Source organism: Ricinus communis, chromosome 7 (assembly GCF_019578655.1).
Source record: "Ricinus communis isolate WT05 ecotype wild-type chromosome 7, ASM1957865v1, whole genome shotgun sequence".
NCBI lineage: Eukaryota > Viridiplantae > Streptophyta > Magnoliopsida > Malpighiales > Euphorbiaceae > Ricinus > Ricinus communis.
Genome location: NC_063262.1, coordinates 17,062,749 through 17,073,367, shown reverse-complemented (window position 1 = coordinate 17,073,367; position 10,619 = coordinate 17,062,749).

Genomic DNA, 10,619 nt, shown 5'->3' with positions numbered 1-10,619 from the left:
ATAGTAAGAAAATTAGTTCTTAGACATTATAATAAATAAACAAAGATTAGGGAAAGAAGGTCTCAAACTAGTCATAGAAGAGTAGAAATGAAAATTTTCAATCTTGGATCATTAATCTTTAAAAGCAATGAAGGAAATGATGTTCTTCCTTGATAAATACTAATCAAAACACTAAAAATGAAAGGAAAATGAAGTTTTTAAGTGTTTCTCTCTCTAGAAATAAGAATATGATGGAACTCTCCAAAAGAAAACCTAAAAGGTCGCTTAATTAGTATCCTTTAAGGAACCACACAGGTACCATAAGGGTACCACACATCCGTGTGGCGCCTTTGACCGAAATTTGTTCTTGAAAATACCCTCTGTCGACACGGGCGTGTCGTCTTCCCGTGTCATGCCTTGAGCAATCTGCCATTTGTACCAACTCACATGGGATGGCCACACGGGCGTGTGCCTCCCGTGTCATGCAAGCCATCATTCTGCCATTTTTCATACTTCACACGGGAAACTTCTTTTCGTGCCATGTCTATATGACACTCTTGTCCTTGATGATAGGTGCTCCTTGGTTGATTTCTCTTGTACTTTGAAGCTAAAACTTCCTCTTATCATGCAAGGTTTCCAAATACCTAAAAAGAAGCTAAAAATAAACTCTCACAAACAAAGTAAACTCAATTTAAGGTGAAATCGAGGTTAATAAGATTCATAAGTAAGTGCTTCTAGCAATTATCAGCGAGCAAAGGAAAGATATTTTTTACTTGTTGGAGCCTTTAATCCTATCGAAGACTCAGCCCATGGTAATGACAATATTAATCTCCCTTAGGAACTCAATTACTTCTTATGTGAGATAATTTCCATTATAAGTGTTTAAGCCAACATCTTGGAGGGCCTTAGCCTAAGACATGCGATGACAGGTCTTAAACCTTTCTCAAGTGATTAACCTCCTAATTCCTAAGAGGAGGGAGAGGAATCTTTTCTCAAACCCACTCACTTAGGTCACACATTATGATCAAGAAACTATTGAACTAAATAATCTTATCGATCTATCTCTAGTATCCCAATCAATCTTCAATCCTTAAAATGTGATGAATTCATAAAAAATTATCTCTAATTAGTTTATAAAAATAAATCTGAATCAATACGCCAACTTATCAATTAAAATAGATAATTAAGCAACCAATAGTACAAAACAACTTATATAAAAGATTAATTGCATTAACTTTGAATCAGTCCATACAAAACAAGTTAGGGCTCTTCAAAACCCAAATAGTAAGAATATTAGTTCTTAGACATTACAATAAAGAAATAAAGATTAGGGAAAGAAGATCTCAAACTAGTCATGAAAGAGTAGAAATGAAAATTTTCAATCTTGAATCCTTAATCTTCAAAAGTAATGAAGGAAATGATGTTCTTCCTTGAGAAATACTAATCAAAACACTAAAAAAGAAAGGAAAATGAAGTTTTTAAGTGTTTCTCTCTCTAGAAATAAGAATATGACGCAACTCCCTAAAAGAAAACCTAAAAGGTCGCTTAAATAATGTCCTTTTAGGAATCATACAGGTGCTATAGGGGTACCACACATCCGTGTGGCGCCTTTGATCGAAATTTGTTCTTGAAAATACTCTCTGTCGACACGGGTGTGTTGTCTTCCCGTGTCATGCCTTGAGAAATCTGCCATTTCTGCCAACTCACACGGGATGACCACACAGGCGTATGGTTCCCTAGTCATGGAAGCCATCATTCTGCCATTTTTCATACTTCACACGGGAAGGTCACACGGGAAACTTATTTTCATGCCATGTCTATGTGACACTCTTGTCCTTGATGATAAGTGCTCATTGGCTGATTTCTCTTGTACTTTGAAGCTAAAACTTCCTCTTATCATGCAAGGTTTCCAAATACCTAAAAAGAAGCTAAAAATAAACTTTGACAAATAAAGTAAACTCAACTTAAGGTGAAACCGAGGTTAAATAAGATTCATAAGTAAGTGCTTCTAGCAATTATCAGCGAGCAAAGGAAAGATATTTTTTACTTGTGGGAGCCTTTAATCCTATCGAAGACTCAGCCCATGGTAATGACAATAATAATCTGCCCTAGGAACTCAATTACTTCTTATGTGAGATAGTTTCCCTTATAAGTGTTTAAGCCAACATCTTGGAGGGCCTTAGCCTAAGACATGCGATGACAGACCTTAAACCTTTCTCAAATGATTAAACTCCTAATTCCTAAGAGGAGGGAGAGGAATTTGTTCTCAAACCCACTCACTTATGTCAAGCATTATGATCAAGAAACTATTGAACCAAAGGATCTTGTCGATCTATCTCTAGTATCCCAATCAATCTTCAATCATTAAAATGTGATCAATTCATAAAAAGTTATATATAATTAGTTTATAAAAACAAATCTGAATCAATACGCTGACTTATCAATTGAAATAGATAATTAAGCAACCAAAAGTACAAAATAACTCATAGAAAAGATTAATTACATTAACTTTGAATCAATCCATACAAAACAAGTTAGGGATCTTCAAAACCCAAATAGTAAGAATATTAGTTCCTAGACATTACAATAAAGAAATAAAGATTAGGAAAAGAAGATCTCTAACTAGTCATGGAAGAGTAGAAATAAAAAAATTTCAATTTTGGATCCTTAATCTTCAAAAGCAATAAAGGAAATAATGTTCTTCCTTGAGAAATACTAATCAAAACCCTAAAGTGAAAGGAAATTTAAGTTTCTAGGTGTTTCCCTCTTTAGAAATGAGAATATGACGAAACTCCCCCAAAGAAAACCTAAAAAGTCACTGAAATAGTGTCCTTTTAGGAACCACATAAGTGCCATAAGGGTACCACAATCTGTGTGGCGCCTTTGACGAAATTTGTTCTTAAAATTACCTTCTATTGACACGGACGTGTCGTCTTCCCGTGTCATGCCTTGAGCAATCTGCCATTTTTGCCAACTCACACGGGATGCCCATATGGGCGTGTGGCTCCCGTGTCATGCAAGCCATCATTCCGCCATTTTTCATAATTCACACGGGAAACTTCTTATCGTGCCATGCCCGTGTGACACTCTTGTCCTTGATGATAGGTGCTCATTGGCTGATTTCTCTTGTAATTTAAAGCTAAAACTTCCTCTTATCATACAAGGTTTCCAAATACCTAAAAAGAAGCTAAAAACAAACTCTTACAAACAAATTAAACTCAATTTAAGGTGAAACCGAGGCAAAATAAGATTCATAAGTAAGTACTTCTAGCAATTATCAAGGAGCAAAGGAAAGATATTATTTACTTGTGCGAGCCTTTAATCCTATCCAAGACTCAGACCATGGTAATGACAATAATAATCTCCCCTAGGAACACAATTGCTTCTTATGTGAGATAGTTTCCCTTATAAGTGTTTAAGCCAACATCTTAGAGGGCCTTAGCCTAAGACATGCGATGACAGGCCTTAAACCTTTCTCAAGTGATTAGACTCCTAATTCCTAAGATGAGGGAGATGAATCTCTTCTCAAACCCACTCACTTAGGTCATGCATTATGATCAAGAAACTATTGAACCAAATGATTTTGTCGATCTATCTCTAGTATCCCAATCAATCTTCAATTCTTAAAATGTGATGAATTCATAAAAATTTATTATATATAATTAGTTTATAAAAACAAATCCGAACTAATACGCCGACTTATCAATTGAAATAGATAATTAAGCAACCAAAAGTACAAAATAACTCATAGAAAAGATTAATTGCATTAACTTTGAATCAATCCACACAAAACAAGTTAGGGATCTTCAAAACCCAAATAGTAAGAATATTAGTTCCTAGACATTACAATAAAGAAATAAAGATTAGGAAAAGAAAATCTCAAACTAGTCATGGAAGAGTAGAAATAAAAATTTTCAATTTTGTATCCTTAATCTTCAAAAGCAATAAAGGAAATGATGTTCTGCCTTGAGAAATACTAATCAAAACCCTAAAAGTGAAAGGAAATTGAAGTTTCTAGGTGTTTCTCTCTTTAGAAATGAGAATATGACGGAACTCCCCCAAAGAAAACCTAAAAAGTCATTAAAATAATGTCCTTTTAGGAACCACACAGGTGCCACACATCCGTATGGCGCCTTTGACTGAAATTTATTCTTGAAATTACCCTCTATCGACACGGACATGTCGTCTTCCCGTGTCATGCCTTGAGTAATTTGCCATTTTTGCCAACTCACACTGTGGCTCCCGTGTCATGCAATCCATCATTCTGCCATTTTTCATAATTCATACGGGAAACTCCTTATCGTGCCATGCCCGTGTGACACTCTTGTCCTTGATGATAGGTGCCCATTGGCTGATTTCTCTTATAATTTTAAGCTAAATCTTCCTCTTATCATACAAGGTTTCCAAATACCTAAAAAGAAGCTAAAAACAAACTCTCACAAACAAATTAAACTCAATTTAAAGTGAAACCGAGGCAAAATAAGATTCATAAGTAAGTACTTCTAGCAATTATCAAGGAGCAAAGGAAAGATATTATTTACTTGTGGGAGCCTTTAATCCTATCCAAGACTCAGCTCATTGTAATAACAATAATAATCTCCCCTAGGAACTTAATTACTTCTTATGTGAGATAGTTTCCCTTATAAGTGTTTAAGCCAACATCTTGGATGGCCTTAGCCTAAGACATGCGATGATAGGCCTTAAACCTTTCTCAAGTGATTAGACTCCTAATTCCTAAGAGGAGGGAGATGAATCTCTTCTCAAACCCACTCACTTAGGTCACGCATTATGATCAAGAAACTATTGAACCAAATGATCTTGTTGATCTATCTCTAGTATCCCAATCAATCTTGAATCCTTAAAATGTGATGAATTTATAAAAAGTTATCTGTAATTAGTTTATAAAAACAAATTCGAATCAATACACCGACTTATTAATTGAAATAGATAATGAAGCAACCAAAAGTACAAAATAACTCATAGAAAAGATTAATTGCATTAACTTTTGATGGGTTATTGATGCAATCTACACCTAAGGCAGTGAACCTATCGATGCAGCCTAGCACTAGTGAGTATCAAGGTCATATCCCTAGAGATCAGGTGAACCTAAAGTTATTATTGTTCGCTATGTTATCTAATCTGAAATAAGATGTGAGAAAGCGAAATTACTTAACTAATGACGATGAATACAAATAAATGATTGAACAACAATTGACAATCGAAAGACAACCGTAATAAAAGAAGCAAACCCGAAGGGGACCTAAGTGATGGAATTCTAAGGTTGATTTTATAAATTACCAATCTTGCTACCCGTGCCTAAATACTGAATCAAACTCGGCTCATCTCTCGAGCTCACCAAGTTCCTAAACCTGCTCTAACCTAATGGAATCTCTTCCTATGAGATTATTATAGATTAGCATTAAGCATGATTTAGATATATTAAGAGTTGTTAATCCTTGATCTGGCGAGTGAATTAACCTTATCTCTAAGTGTTAACTACCAGTTCTTACTATCCAATTTCCAGTTGTAACAAGCATTTCTCAATGTTAAGAAACAACCCAAAAGACAATTAATTCAACGTCTCAAATTAACTGAATCAAACTTTATTACTAAACAGCAAGAAGATTACAAGAATGGCAAATAAAAATCCAATAATTAAGCACAATCCATCAACAAAATGAACCTTAATGGGTTCGACAGCCCTAGTTACTCATAATGAAAGAAACAAATACAAAAGGAAATAAACAATAGAAAAGAAAATGGAACATGTAACCCCTCTTCTCTCGAATCGGAGTGGAAATGTTGCAAGCACCGATTCTGAAACCAGCCTCAAGTATGGATCTCGGATGTCTCAGTCAATCGTCTAGAAACTTCAATCTTTGCTTGAATCTCCCAAATCAATCTCTAAACTGACGTTGGTCTCCCAAAATGTCAAGAACAGAGGCATAGAAGTCAGAGGTTGCGCGCGTAGAGAAGTCCAGAAATCAGAAGCAGAACCGTGTCTCATTTTACATGCGCCTACTTATAAGTAGAAGTGCCTTTGCCCGTGCCATGGCCCGTGCCACGGCCGGTGCAACGAGCAAGGGAGGCCGTGCAACGGGTCGTGCAAACGTGCATGGCCGTGCAAAGGCCTCGAATTGCGTGCTAATCAAGGAATCAACTCCGATAAACATCTAATATGCTTAAATCATCCATATAGCTTGGTTTCTGCCCGAAAATCAATCAATTTCCTATCAATGAGTCTGAAAACCTGAAAGACTCAGAAATATACCAAAGTGCGATCAAATAGGAATAAATATGACTCAAATACATGAATAAACGACTGATAAACAATCAATAATATGCAAAGAATCATCTACATCAAACTACCACACACTTAAGCGTTTGCTTGTCCTCAAGCAATCAACAACTCATTCCTCAAACAAATACCAAATAACTTAATAAAATACTTTGTAGGAGGTTAGCTCAAAAAAAGTCTCAAAACTCCGTGACGAATTTCCTTAAAATTCCCAAATCACTAAATCCTTGAGACAAAGAACAAAGTTAATAAAGCTGCTAAAAATTAAAATGATAAACCTTCCAAACTGAGAATTCGAGAACCATGCCTTACAAGATGTCACTCAAAACAAACAAGTGTATATAGGTGAAAGAATATGCAGCTCTCGATCAAAGTCTGAGGAAAAGGTGCTTACCATAAGCTTGCTTATAGATCCGATCTCCACTACTGTGAAATAATCAATAAACATGATCAAATGGTCTTGAGCCAGGCTGTAATGGGGTTAAGGTAGGGTACGGAGGAATATGGAAAGTGAGCTGAAAGTTGCTGGAAAATTATGCAGGTAATGCAAGAATATAGCCAAGAATCAAATGTTGTACCAAAATTGAACACTAAGTTGCTCTAATAATAAGATGATGCTCGAAATTTTGTTTTAATTCCTGCAACAATAGATAACGCAGGATGAAGTAATACAATGCTCAATCAAAGTAGTAAAATGATATGTACCATTTGGATTGAAGGGAGCATCTACAAAAAATCTAGTAACTTAGTGAATATATGCAAATTGATCCAAAATGAAATGCAGCATAAACGTATATAATTTCCAGCAATAATGGTAGAAAGAATGGTAGAATGAATAGAAGTGATAAAATGAGTGTCAGAGGTAAATTACAATGAAAGAAAAAGGCTAAGGCTCAAAATGGGTTCACTAAGGGAAAAACAGGGTTAGGCTTTTGGCCAAATTATATAATTCCTAAGTGCCCATATCATCTCATGACTATCAAAAATTCATGTAATCTCAAAAGTCATCACAAAGCAAGTTTTAGAAATAAAAGTTCTACACAATGCTCACTAATCAAAAATAGAAGGAGCATAAAAGCCTCACCATTTTAGTGGGATAAAATTGCATGAATTCTCAAACCAAAATCTAAACAATTAAACAATCTAATAAGCATCAATATTAACAGTGTTCTGTATCCAAGATAAAGTAAAATGAAAAAAATTAAGGAAAAACACCAGTTTTACCTAGCTTGAATGAAATTAAGAGATTCGTTCATTGCCTTCTTTCAACAAGATTCGATAAAAAAACTATACGGGTATCCATTCAAAAGAGAAAAATTATCAACTACTTGATTAAAACAAAACTCAAGATAAGGACAGTAAGAATGAACAGACTCAATCAATAAGGGAAATAAAAGCAAGATAAAAACAGCAGAAACAAAATTGGTACCTGCACAAAACTAAGGTACCTACCTTACACTTGAGAAAAACACTGTCCTCAGTATGAACAAGGTAAGCACTCCAAGAAAAAGAAATAAAATACGCATAAAGAAGCAAATTATGGGAGTCCATAGAAAAAACTGGAGAACTAAAAGAAAAATAAGACAACAAAAAGAGATAAAAACTAGAAAGTCTACTGGATACTGCCCTTGATGTGTGCTTTAACACTCCAAAATATTTTAGTCCTCAAAATTACGTATGAGCATCAAGCAGGCTAACTCCTGCAAAACTCAAGAATAGACACATCCCAAGCAACATCTAGTAAAAGGTTCAATAAAATAAAATCTCCTCAAAATAAAACAAACTAAAAACAAACTGAAGTATCTAACTAGAAAAATAACTACATAAACAAAAGATGTCCAAAAATTCAAAAAAAAACATAAATAGATTTGGGAATGCCTTCCAAAGGCGCTTCTTTTTATTCGAGTCGTCTAGCTGGACTCTGCAGCAGCATTCCTGCATCGCGGGCAAATTGAGAAGGTGGGATCAATGTAAGTTGGGGCCTGAGGCATATAAGCGTAAAGAGAAGGTTCGATGTGTGCGGTAGATGACCAAGGGGGTGCTCTCCGCACCGAGTTGGGATGCCCATTCATCCACTCTAAATTCTGGCTAGGTGACCTGTCATAAACAAACTTGCGACTACCCTTCTCGGGTCTATCATAGCACAAAGTCTCAAATTAATACAAGTTGTTTTCTTCAGATGAATAGCACATATTAACAGGGAAAGAAACATGTATAGCATCATCTATTTGTACATCCTGTGGTTGTTTATCACATGCAGGACCAATTCCATCAATACAACAAATGGCATGAACATGGTCGGTGGAAGAACTATCAAATGAGGGTAAACTAATAGTAACACAGTCATCCCCTATATTAAGTTCTAACTTTCCCTCAAATACGTCTATTTTAGCTCTAGCTATGGCAAGTAAAGGTCTCCCCAAAATCAACGATACACCATGCTCATTATCCATATCCATAATCATAAAGTCCATAGGAAATATGAACTTATCTACCTTGACTAGCACATTCTCCACAATCCCCCTAGGAAGCTTACCAGAACGGTCAGCAAATTGAATGCACATTCTAGTAGGTTTTGCCTCCCCCAAACCTAGCTTATTGAACAAACTAGTGGGCATGACATTTATGCTAGCCCCCAAATCAGCTAATGCATCATCAACACACAAATTACCTAAAGTGCAAGGAATAGTGAAACTCCCTGGATCTTGACGTTTCTCTGGCAACTTGCTCTGAAACACTGCTGAGCATTCTTTGTTAAGCTGAACATAGGCTACCTCCTCCAACTTCTTTTTTCTGCTAAGTATGTCCTTTAAGAACTTGGCATACTTCGGCATCTGCTCCAATGCATCAATAAAAGGCAAGTTAATATGCAGTTGTCTAAAAATATCTAAAAACTTACTGAACAGCTCTTGTGCTTCTGCTTGTTTGACTCTAGCAGGATAAGGAATCTTAGGTTGATATTCCCTCGCTGGAATTGATTTCACCTTTTGTCCCTTAGGTTCCTGATGTGCGTAAAATACACATATCTAAATGGGGTTTTTAAGATTGATTTTATGGACATTTGGATGTGAATTAGTCTCAACACTCACCTTATACATATGTTTGTGTGCATTAGGTCTAAAAGAGGTCAAAGGAAGAAAAAGGAAAGAATCGGAGCATAATTGGACGTCAAAGCTGCGGCTTGAGCTAAAAATGCGAGCATAGGAAGGCTGAACATGGCGTGTTGATCTGCTTGGCAGTGTTCTCAACCTGATCCTGACATGGGCCACCATCCCGTGTTGATAACACGGCTAGGAACACGGCCGTTTTGGAGGCGACAGGGGGTATTAATTAAAAGAACAAAAAGAAGAGAAAAGAGAGGAGGCTAGGGTTAGAACGTCCCAAAACCCTAATTTTCTCTCCTAAGGGTTTCAGTGAGACCGAGGAAAAGGAGACTTGGATCAAGGTTTCAATTAGATTTCCTTGAAGGATCGGAAGATTGGGCAAGGTTCGTTGATTAATTTTCAAATCGAGCAAGAGGAACAAGAATCGATTCAATTGGAGCAAAAGGATTCAAATTTCGTTTACTCTCATCCAAGGGTGTAATCGGGTTTTCTCTACCTTTGCTTATTGTTGTAATTGAATTCTTGTATATTTTAAGAATGAACATGATTAGCTAGATTGATTTAATCTATTGGGATTTCTTTACTATGTTGGCTTGATATTATATTGTTGGATTGTTCGAGTTGATTTTGTATTCTTCTTATTTTCAGTATTAATAAGATTATGCATTATTCATGAGACGTTGTGAATTGTGATGTTTAGATTGCTTTATGAGATTGAGAAATCCGTTTGGCAATTGGAATTTTGAATAACAAGAACTAGTTAATAATCGCTTAGAGATAAGGATAATTAACTAGCCGGATTAAGAATTAACAAAGCTTAATAGAGGCGGATTAAAGCTTAATGCTAATTTAAGAATCAATCGTTAGGAAGAGATTCCAACTTTAGGTTATTAGGTTTAGAAATTCGGTTATCGAGAGAGAGAAACCGTATTCGGTTAAGAATTCGTCCACGGGTAGCATAATTAGACTCACCGATCCTTTATCTTTTGTTCGGTTGCCAACTAGTTTAGATTCCCTTTGGGTTTTTCTTCTTGTCTTGATTATTTCGTTTATCAATCACTCTTGCATCTCCCTTAGGACTTAGCTTGTAGTTAATAGTTAGTTTAGAATTTATTCATCATCCATTTTAGGTTAATATAACAAAGAACAAAGGAGTAACTCTGGGCTTTCGCTTTCCCGAGGAATACGACCTTGATACTCGCCATTATTGCTAGATCGCATCGATAGGTACTGCCTTA